Below are 12,077 nucleotides of genomic sequence, written 5' to 3'. Positions count from 1 at the left end.
TTTAGATACATTGTACTTAGAAATCTTTTTAACTAACAAGTATGGATATTGCTCAATTGTATGTATATTTTAGTTTGTAAATTAAAATTATAATGATTTTTAATGACATGTAATTATTAGTAGCATAAACTTATAAAAAATCGTTGATTCTGCACCAATTTAATTAAACACTGTCTTGAACCATGAATTAATCTCAAAAAATGTGCTTGCATTCCAATTAGAGTTAAATATAGTAGATAGTTGAAATCTACCTATGTGTTTATATATATAAACATATAACACTATTGATTTTACACTTTGATTTAGCTCAGTGTGTCCTATTCAATGTTCTATGAATGATATCTTCCCACTTGGATACAGGGCTATTATCCTCAGCACCAAAAAATATTACTAGGATTCAAAGAAACTAGCTCTTGGACACTGCATATACAAAAAAATGCCATGAGTGAGAACTAGAAAACCATAGGATTTCTATGGGATTATTACACCCAAAAGGCATTTACTACACATATAACTAATCAAAATTCAGAAGTAAAAGAGAGGGCTTGTCCAACGAAATTATATCTCATCTATGAGTAAATTTCACAACCATAAAAAAAATAGATATACATAATTCAATTTCACAATTACAAAAATTATATATATACATAATTCAATTTTCTAAGCTTCTGCCCCATGAGAAATAGACAGATTACTAATAGTATATATATTTGGGCCGATAGGCCTTCCTATGAAACAGACTTTCGTCGTCCTTTTCAATCTCAGGTTGACACCTGGCATCCATATTCGGCGGGCTTCTGTTTATTCCCAGTGCCGAGAACTTCCTGGTTTCCGTCCATTTGGTAGCATCTGTCATGATTTCTGTTTATTCGCGCCGAGAACTTCCTGCTTTCTCTGACTCCGAGCTCACATCTCTACACCGCCTTTGACCTCCAATCCAGATAGACCAAACCGTTAGATTCACCGCATCCTCTAACTGTTGGAGGCTTCCATTACGACAATCTCACAGCATTTACAAACTTTGTAGCGGCTCCTTCAACTGACAGTGGCAATGAGACCACAAATAACCAACACAGGACTCGATGTGAATTTTAATGCAGGTACAGCTCTCTGTTTCCTAGGTTCCCAGGTTCTCAGAATTCCTCTGTTCTGTTTAAATTGCAGGTTAGTGCTCTCGAAAATGGGTAGGCTGAAAAAGAGCGGTCCAAGGTACAGATTAGCATCACTTGAGGTTTTATGGTGCATTTCAGTCCTCAAGAATACAGTGGCTCCAATGAAGGCAACAATCATAATCTGCAAAGAGAAATGGTTCCAGTAAGATATCCTTTAACCTTGTGCTGATGATTCTTATCTAAGATTAACATTTTGAAATAATGCATCAGTTATCTCAAATCAGACAAAATTATAATCTGAAGCATCTCACCTGTACAGTTTTAAAGATATAAACAAAGGAATTCCGCTTGACAAGAAGCCATTCTTTTGCAAAACAGGCCTTGAAGATCTCTATTTTTGGGACAGGATTCCTATTGAACACCAACGCTGCTCTGTGACCTCTGTTCTTAGCATACGGGACTGATAACTCGTTTTGCGAATCCAAACCTACATTAAACTACTTGAATCTGAATACAAATTCCTTGACAGGGACATAGCGATAAGGCCGCCTTTTGGCTGCCCAGTATTGCTCTTGATCCTTCTTAGATGTAACCTGTAACCATGGGATATTGGCGAGGTAATGTAAGTCTAATGTACGATTAGAATTAGAAAGCACCGATTTGATGAAAGAAATAAATATTTTGAAATTTTATAACCTGAATACCTCTTGTAGGAAGTCTGCGGTGCCTGCCTTTTCTTTCAGGACATTTGAAACCACAGCTTTCAAAAAATTCCAGCACATTCTCCCTAGGTCCATGGTAGACAATCTGCCCCTCTGATAAGAGTATTATGTCATCAAAGAGATCAAATGTTTCTGGCGCTGGCTGCAACAGAGACATGAGAATTGTTGCATCCATGAGATGGGTAAACTGTTGTAGGCATTTAACTATCTGATACGTGGTCGAGCTGTCAAGTCCTGTCGACATCTCGTCCATGAAGAGAGTCTTGGTAGGTCCAACAATCATCTCCCCTGATACGTTCTCTAATAACATAATGATATCTAAACTATGTGATTAGTTATATTTTTCTTGTTCTGGCACTGTTTTGGTAGGCTGAGGTATTTATCTATATATTTTTCCAAGCAAAACCTAATATGAACCTGAGGAAAGCTTTGTCACATTTTGGATGGCATTCTTGATAAACCCATCAACATAAACTAGTACACCTGATCAAAAAGCCTTTAATCCAGCACCTGCTATCACAAAAAATCTTTAATTGACAATGTCCATGGAATTAGATGAATTGAATGGAAAATGTGGACAAATTGTTGAAAAAACATCTGGACGTTGTCACATGATTTGCAGGTCAGTAAACTGGTAAAATGCATTTTGTTGAATATTATTTTTGATAATACCCCATTCATCTTTGATAAACATAACTGGTTCCAAGTCTGAAAATTAGATTGTCTAATTATAGCTGTAGGTTATGATATCTATACTGTGTGCATATGGATGCCTAAGTATTTTCAGTTGAAAAGCAAAGCTACATACTAATTGTCCATGGCTTAACAAAGATGTTTCTTCAAATGTATCTAGCTTACGGCCATGACAGATCAAAATTAAAGAGAATTTCTTTTTCTTTGCATGATCATCATCTGTAAATACTTCTTCTTGCTCCCAATCATCTCGTGCAAGTTAATTGACCATTCTCAGAGAAAACCAACCACTATTTAGTATTGGGTAGTTAGGTATAGTCTAGAGTTGGGCCCCAAAAATTTTTAGGAGATTGGAAATGCATCACAATGTGATGTTGAATTCTTGTCTACGAAAGGAATATGTATACATATTTTTTAGAATAAACTTACTCGAGAACTATACCCTACTTTTATGTTGAACCATTTTTGTTTATATTTGTATTAATCATAATACCTCTAGCGTAGCTTGTGTCAAACCATTACCCTTGTTTCCAATGATCCATAACAAATTACAGATCATAAACAAAGATATTCAATCGGTACAAATGATGTGCAGGCATTGCAAAGTTCCAACTTCCAAATGGTTGTTTGATTATTTTTCCAAACAAAAGTATCTTATTCACTGCAGTGTCCACCTTCAAAAGAGCAGATAAATAATTCCAATTTGCAATCACAAAGGATGATCCGATTTTGCTGCAGTGTCCACCTTCAAAAGAGAATAAATAATTCCAATTTGTAGTCACAAAGGATGATCTGATTTTATGTTGCCTTCCCATGTCAACACTTGCTGCTTCATCATCCCCAAGAATTTTTAGTAGATGCAAGGCATTCCAAAGGGCCTGTCAAGGGGATTCTCTGGACGGGCAGAGTCGGAGCAGAGAAAGATGGTGAAAGAAATAAGAGTGAGGAAATATGACAAGTTGCTGGTAATCAGTATAGAGTATCTCCTGGCACATTTTGTTCGCAAAAGTAAGGGTACTTTTGTCCATGGTAATTTGGTTGTGGACCCCTATATTGTGTTTGTGCACCCTCACGCTTGCAGATTTCTGTGGGCTTTTTTTTATGCATTCAAGGTGGTTCTGTGGTCAGGAAACCTAGAGAGGTCCATGATTTTGTGCTGCAGAACATTTTAGGAGGTAGTAGTTCTGGTAGGATTCTTTCTACCGACAGGGCAATGCAGTTCATGGATGTTATAAGAATTTGACTAGAGTGTGGGAAGATCTGAGAGACATGGTAGTGAAAATACGCTTTTAATTGATACTTCAAATGTGGCTAGGGTTAGAAATCAAGATGGAAATGTCATTTGCCCCATTCCCTACCAATATCATGTGCAGGCTTCTCATGGGCAACTAGAGACCTATCTCTTGCCTTATTTGGAATGTTTGGAATCGGTGCCACGTATTCCTGGATTTGTAAATAATTTTCCTGTTTCGCCTGGAAACGGAACTCAGTTGGCAACGGTCTCAATTCGAAGAGGGCAAGGTTATTCCACCACAGAGTCATGGAATTGTAAACAACTCGAATATGTTTCCGAGTAGTGTAACTGAAACTTCTAATTCTCAGTTGCATTAATTTAATACTCAATGCTTTGGGATTAGTAATACTGCCCAACATTTTCCCATTACAAGAACAAACATCTCATTCTCGCAGTCAGTTCCACCTGTTGCTAACTTCGGTATTTTTGAAATGTATCACGGACTCTCGTCAAGCGTATTCTTGGGTTTCAATGATCATATACAGACTTATAGCAACATTAATTAAACGAGGGAACGTTGATTTGCATAACGTGGCCTGTGAGAAGGAAAAATTGGAAAAGACGCTGCAAGAAAGGGAGGACTGTCTACAAAAAGCGGTAGATGCCTTAAAGAAAGTAACTGAAGAAAAGAAAAAAGCAGAAGAGAAAAACGCTGACATATCAAAAACATTTGTAGAAAGGGGTAGGGCTTTGAAACAGGTGAAACTGGAGAAGAACTTAGCAATAAAACAGAGAGAAAACATTATTTGTTCGTTGCGAGGAACTGTCTAAGTTCTGCAAGAAAAGTTAGGAAGCTTTGAGAAGAAAGAGAGAGAGAAAAATATTTGTCAAGATGGAAGTTGAGAAAGAAACGACTCAAGTTCAATCTACAACGGCTCAAGTTCAATCTACTTTGAAAACTATCACTGAACTGAAATGAGAAGAAAACTGTATTCTCTCTTTCCTTAGTTGTTTCTTCAAGAGTGAAGCGACCAGCTTCCGTCAAGACTAGTAGTGTTTTGTTAGTTTGATGTTTATGTCTTGTTATCAGAAATCATATAAATTATCTTTTTTCCTTCCCTCAAAATGTTTTATTCATTTTATAAGAGCTTTCAAATGTCCAAAGACTGACAATTGAAAACTGAAAATGCAGCTCTCTTGCTTGTGGACACATGTTTGGCATGTCTTGTATTAGAAAGTGGCTTCAGCGACATGTGAATAACATTGGCAAGGTAAGATTATTCAACCTCGCAATTGTTGATTTCCATGGTCTTGATGTTAAGTGAGCTGGTAAGGCTATGAACTTTTTCAAAAAGATTAAGTTTCTATGTTTTTGTTGCAACCAAATCTTGGGGATTGTAATTTTCTATTTCTGTAAATGTGTAGTGTCCGCAATGCAATAACAAAGCTGAACTGGATGACATCAGAATTCTTTATGCCCCAGTTACAGCTGTCACTGCTCAACAATAGTGGCAGATCAGTCGTCTTTGTTGCAATACCCACAGTTTCTAGTAGTGTCCACAATGCAATAACAAGGCTGAGCTGGATGACATCATAATTCTTTATGCCCCAGTTATAGCTGTCACTGCTCAACAATAGTGGCAGATCAGTCGTCTTTGTTGCAATACCCACAATTTCTATCATCAAGAGACAGCTGAAGATAATTTTTTAAAGGCATTAGAAGGCTACTCCCTCCCCAATTCCCATAAATATTTGTTTGGTGAAGGGTAAAGGCTATGACAGAAAGGAAACCTTGCGAAATTCTAAGGCTCTTTTAGTTTTTGTAATGCACCTGAACATCATCTGCTTTCTAATTTTGTATCAGTAACACAATGCTTATCAAAGAAGCACAAAGCATTAGACTAAAAGAACAAAAAGTTAAACAGACAAAAGCTAATTACAAATCTGGATCATTTTCGCCTTACTTGGGGAAATTGTTACCAAATTTTGTTGATTTTAAAAAGATCTACCCTTTTCAATGAAGGATGTAATAGTCTTAGATTCTTGGTATGGATCTGCATGCTCTGTACTATTAAGCATCGACAAACATCTTCTAATGTGAAATGTTGTAATAGTCTTAGGTTCTTTGTGTGGACCCTCATGTTTTGAATTAATAATCATAAACAAACATCTTCAATGTGAATATTAATAATGGACAAACATTTTCTAATGTGAAATGCTTGAACTAGGGAAATAACACTTTATCTTGTTAAAGATATACTTGAAGCAGAAGCACTAGTGCAAATGATATCATGAGAAACAAGCATGTGGAGGTTAAAGAGATTTGAAGCAGAAGCACTACTGCAAATGATATCATGAGAAACATGCATGTGCAGGTGAGTAAAGTTCTTCATCAAAGCAACATGAGCATTTGAAAGTAGGAGTTGTTAAATGTTTTATGTTTTTGTCTTCTCTTTTTTTGATATATTTTTTGAATGGGATGCATCCAAGATAAACAACGGGTTCAACTACGAATTTTGTCAATTGCAATTGGAACTGGCTCCGCCATCGAGAGGATGCGTAAGCAGGCTCGACTGTTAAGGCCGCCATCACCTTTAGGTGCTCGACTGTTAAGGATGCGTAAGCAGGCTCGACTGATAAGGAGAGAGCTAACCACCAAGCCCAACAAGTACAACAACACCTACGACTATAGACCAGACCTCAGGGAAGGGGGGCTATATAGAGCAGCCATTCAGGTCAGGGAGGGAGAGATTCGGCGAGGGGCTAGAGAAATCCTGGTCCTTGTCCTTTCGAACCTGAACTAACGTCCCACCCTCTCCAACTCAGTAGAGCTCCCCTAGCCTTCCCCCTATTCAGTCTCAGTCCTAAAGCCCTCTCTTCTCTTGGGGCACTAAAGAAGTTGTTAAGAAAAGTAGTTGTAGTAGCAGTAGAAGTACTGAGGATACTGGAAATCCCCGTTCTCCTGATGATGGGACTGCTTCAAATAATTCCATTTCAACTAATGATCCAAGTGACTCTGGTAATACTGGTTATGCTACAAATTATGCTGGTTCATGATTGGATCATGAATGAAAGGGACATATATCCTTCATTACGTAATGACATATATAATGAATGACTGGATTCGAGAGCGTAATTACATATATAATAGCAAGCAGTACCTACCTCCTAAGCGCTTCATTAATCCAAGTGGTCTAGGGATAAGCAGGTCTAGTTCTATCTTCAGGTGGTTAACTAGAAGGTGGAGGCATGAAAAGAAAGGCAGGTGAGGCAGGTGAAGAGAGCTGAGAGGGGGGTATCCATCCACCATACTTAATACTCACCTTATTTCGGGCGGAAAAGGTAACCAGTCGCGGGTGTAAGGCCTGGTGTACCTAATGAAGTCGTTGATCCTTATCAGTAGTTATGTAACTGGTTTTATGCGGGAGGCCTGGTATTGATTCTTAGGTTCTCTTGATTTAGAATCTCGAAGTGAGGGATAATTACGAAGACTTGAAATTAGGGTTCCGTAGGTTGACCGAGAGGAGGTAGGTATATTATTTGTTGTTGGCCGGTTTAAGTGACCCGAAGTGTTGTATGCAAAGGTGGATCAATAGAAAGGTATAATTTGTTGCTGCCCGGTATATGATGCTGTCCTATCTCGCACTCTAGGCTGACCCCCGAGCATCCGAGCACCCCAAGCTCAGTCATCCTAGGAAAAGGCACTGTATTCCCAGGCAGGCTTCAAACCCAGGCCAGGATCCCTAATACCCTACTATCCATTGAAATGATGTATGGTCACCTTGAAGTTTGTCATTGGCCCATATGTTTCCACTACCTGCAGTGGAATGTGCGGTACCTGCTTGATGGTGTAGCGCATCTCCTCCAGCCGTACATAGAACAAAACGTTAATCCCTTGCATATGAAATGGCATATGTTCATGCTTTTGAAATTTTACTCAGAGAAAAGAAAAGATGGATTTGGTATTGCATATGAATGAGATGTGTTCTTCATATATGCTTGGCCATCTATAGAGGTTTCTTGATTTTTGGGTAATTAACTTAACCTCTTGATTTTGGGTAATTAACTTACTCTTAAATGAAATAAGACATTCAATGTGTTCCTGAAAAGTAATTGCACAATGATCCAGTGCAAGAAAACAAGGTTTTCCACAAACCAATTAACTCTTCTAAAAAAATTTAACAATTCCAATTTAATAATCCTATCGGCCTCTCTTTGTACCTTTTGGAACAATTGCTAGTTATTTAGATTTTAAATTGAAATATGATTAATCAACCATCAGTGCTCCGTATATTTTGTTTATTTTTAAAACTTATAAACTCTTGACATATCCCCTTTTCTAAAAGGCCAGATTCTTGTCACTTCTCTCGTGACACGAAGACCAAAGGCCACCGCGGGGCTGACGTTATACGAGTGAATTGATACCCCACACCAATAATTTTGAATGGACTTATTCAGCGATTTCTTTGGATGCTATACCACACCAATGGATGCCCACTCCTCCTCCCTCCTCAACCCGACTTACACGGCTTTACAGCCACCGTGTATATATAGACAAGAACACACAGCTCACCTTCTTTGGAAGACTCTGGTCAAAACGGAGAGGATGGATCTTTAATTTGTTTTTCTTCTCTCGTGCGGCGAAGACCAACGGCCGCCGTGGGGGTTACGCGATATAGGAGTGAATTGATACCACACAAATCATTTTTAGTGGATTTGGTATTCAACCAGTTCCAGTCCGAAACGGAGGATGGATCTTTAATTTGTTTTTCTTCTCTCGTCCGGCGAAGACCAACGGCCGCCGTGGGGGTTACGCGATATAGGAGTGAATTGATACCACACAAATCATTTTCAGTGGTGTTGTTATTCAACCATTTATACCACTCATTCTCCATCCTCAACTTGACTTCTCTCGTGCGCGAAGACCAACGGCCGCCGTGGGGATAACGCGATATAGGTGTAAATTCATACCACACAAATCATTTTCAGTGGATATCCTCTTCCAGGATGCAATAAAAAATACATGAAGACAACCAGTGGAGACAGTGGCAGTCCGAAACGGAGGATGGATCTTTAATTTGTTTTTCTTCTCTCGTGCGGCGAAGACCAACTGCCGCCGTGGGGGTAACGCGATAGAGGAGTGAATTGATACCACAAATCATTTTCAGTGGAGTTGTTATTCAACCATTTTCGTCCTCAACGTAACTTCTACGCACACGGCTCTTCCTTTATCACAACCGCATTGTATATAAAGGTGCGTAAGAAGAATCAAAAATATATATATATACTTGGCCAAAATAATATAATTAATTTTATACCAACGACCGCCGTGAGGATAATGCTAAATGCGAGTGAATTGATAATACCACAAATCCTACCAAAATCTTGAAGTTTAACAACAAAGCCCAAATTTTTCATAATCTTGTCAAAAATTCTGAATTGGACAAAACATATATTACACAAAATTCTAAATTGGACAAAACATATAATAAAGTATAATTTAAAGTTAAAGTTAAAAGTTAATCAAACATATAATGTTAAAATATAAAATTATTATATTTATGAAAATGATAACTGTTTTGAACTTTAATTATGTTAAATATATTTCATTTTAATATTGTAACAAATATTTGGAAAAAAAAAATATGTGGTGAGTCCCACATAAAATAATGAAAAATAAAAGACAAATTAGGTCCATGTTGCACACTGTTTGTTTGTTTGTTAAAAAAATTATTTTAACATTAATAACTAAAATTAAATTAAACTATATATTTTAAAGATTTAAAAATTATGTAATTACCTTCCTTTAATTAATAAATATTTTTATTTATTTATTTATTGATCAGATATAGAAATATGAAAATAAGAAAAATATTTAACATAAATTCAATATTGTTTTATATATATGTATGTTAATACAGTTTTAAACAATTTAATATATGTGTTATAATTAAGCCGGAAGCTCCCTCCTGTCTTACCTATATTCCTTATATAGGTCTGATGTTAGACAAGTCAAATGTTTTCCACCCTTAAATACACTTTACCAAGTGTTACCCAACTCCTTAATTAACTAACTAACTACCTCTCTCAGGTTTTAATGTTCTTTGAGACTACAAATGTTGCGTAGTGTAAAGGTTGTGCATAGTTCTGAAGAAATCACTCACAATAGTAGTGAAGAAGACGAGGTCAGATACAAATACAAATGTGCAGATTTTTTTCAAAAGCTTCCCTTTGATTTTGCAGAGATTAGGGACTTTAATAACATAAAGATAGAATACTTTTGTTTGCTAACTAGAGTATGGTGGATGTGATTGTTTGCGATTGTTGAACTTGTATTTACGATACAGAGGATGGTAGTTGTTGTGGGTGAAATGGTATGGATTTTGTCTCTAATTTGTGGCATGGAGAGTATATTCATATATTATTTCTGTGCACTGAAACAAATCTATACGGTGGAGGGGTCCTATTATAGGTATCATTTCATAATTTCATATAACATGACACGATTTCATAGGAAAGTGTGTGGACTTTCAAAAAAAATCTTGAAAGAGACACAACAACCATGACCATGCTCTTCCTACTACTCTGCATTACTTACGCCTTAGGTTAACGCATGAGGGTTCTTGCCATGAAGCAAAGATCGCCATGTTTATCAACTGGGGACTTAACACGCCTATCAATACCACCGATCGAGACTGTTTCCACAAAGGTAAGTTTATTTGAATGAATTTGTAAACCATCCAAACCACTTGATGAAAAAGAACTCCCACATTTAAAACATCCATCTTAGTAAGGATTTGTTCAAAGAAGTTTGCACATCCATCCTGAAATGCAAGACACTCTCCTGCCTTTTCAATATCATCTATATTAAGCCCTCAAGGACACTTGACTCTGGCACAAGTTTTGCTTCCATACATTTGAATTACTCCTACAATGTGCAATGTAAAAGAATATAGTTCACTATTAGTATTTGAATATAGTTTCAGTGTGTAAACATAAGATCCAAAATTAGGTGGCCAACCCTTTGTTCCCATTTTGTCCATTTTTCCAGGTACCTTGTGAGCCATCTAAATAAATCAATCCAAAATCAATAGCACAGATGGAAAAGGTCAACGGTGGCTTGTTTGTAGAATATGTGCCCACGCGCTATGCTTCTCTGCAATAGAACTACGCTAAGGGTATGGAACCTTCATCCCCAGTTTCCTTCAAATAAATATAACAAATAAATGCACTGTCAAAGAATTAGCATTTCATCAAAATAATCATGATTGATGTCTCTTAATTCTTTTAGTATATGAGCATTTCATCAAAATATCCATGATTGATGTCTCTTAACTCTTTTAGTATATATCATATATTTTCTTCTCTTGTGAACTTAGTCATCAAACCATGTTCTATGGCTACGTGTGAAGTATTTTTTGAGAAGGGAGGAAACTAAGCTCTAAAAGAAATATTCTTAACCCACATTCAAACTCTCAACTTCCAACTTCAATTGATATGAGCATGCGGTCAGGTCTCACAGTGGATCAACTTATGCTAGAGGATTAACCTCTTATGGCCCAAACATCATTGATGCAAGGAGTACAACACAACTTTGGTCTTTTTGCAACAAACAAGTTATTAAAATGTATCTCCAGTCCTCTACTAATCTTGCAACAAGTGGGTTCCTTGCAACTATTGTGAATTTTATGGATAAACACCACCAAGGTAAGCCACTTGTTTCCAATGCAGGCAAAATGCGAACTTTGGAGGAATTATTTTTGGCATGTCGAGGAGAAGTTTCAAGGGCTCTCAGGCTGCAAGCTCACAATATATTCAAGGCACTATAGATCTCATGTATAGGTCCTTGGAAACACAAACTAATCATTCTCATGATCAACCTAGCATGGTGCACTGGGGAAGCAAACAATTTACTAGTGTGTCGTTGTTGAGGTCTTTTGAATCATCTATTTATGACTCTCGTCAACTGTTGGAGTTTTGATCTATTTGTTCTTACATTACATTTTCCTTGTCCTTGGAGTTGAAGATAATTGTTAAAACTTCATTATGACAATTATTTGTACCATCTACATGTAGACAATTTATTTCAATTACTATTGCTTATTTTCTTGTCATCATGTTGGTTGTGTTTGTAATCCTTATATAGATTACAATATAATACTCAAATGGATATTGCTAATTTAGGTCAATATGGGTATATCTTATGTGGATGTTGCATCAGTTTATTGATCACATTGGATAGGATGAACTCAAGGAATGGGTTTGTAACTTGTCCCTCTATTGTTGTTCTTGAAATATATCATATATCCTCATTTC

General features: G+C 36.9%; 1 pseudogene; it reads left to right on the top strand.

Annotated features, from left to right (window-relative positions):
* The first annotated feature begins 11,258 nt into the window (after positions 1–11,258).
* Positions 11,259–11,742, top strand: LOC149196326 (uncharacterized; annotated as a pseudogene).
* Positions 11,743–12,077: the final 335 nt, after the last annotated feature.

The sequence above is a fragment of the Pinus tabuliformis genome, chromosome 2_2 (assembly GCF_031772625.1).
Source record: "Pinus tabuliformis cultivar Carrire ecotype Pingquan chromosome 2_2, CPIR1, whole genome shotgun sequence".
In the NCBI taxonomy this organism is placed as follows: Eukaryota; Viridiplantae; Streptophyta; class Pinopsida; order Pinales; family Pinaceae; genus Pinus; species Pinus tabuliformis.
The sequence above is the reverse complement of the archived record's forward strand: the minus strand, read 5'-3'. Positions and strand labels throughout refer to the sequence as shown.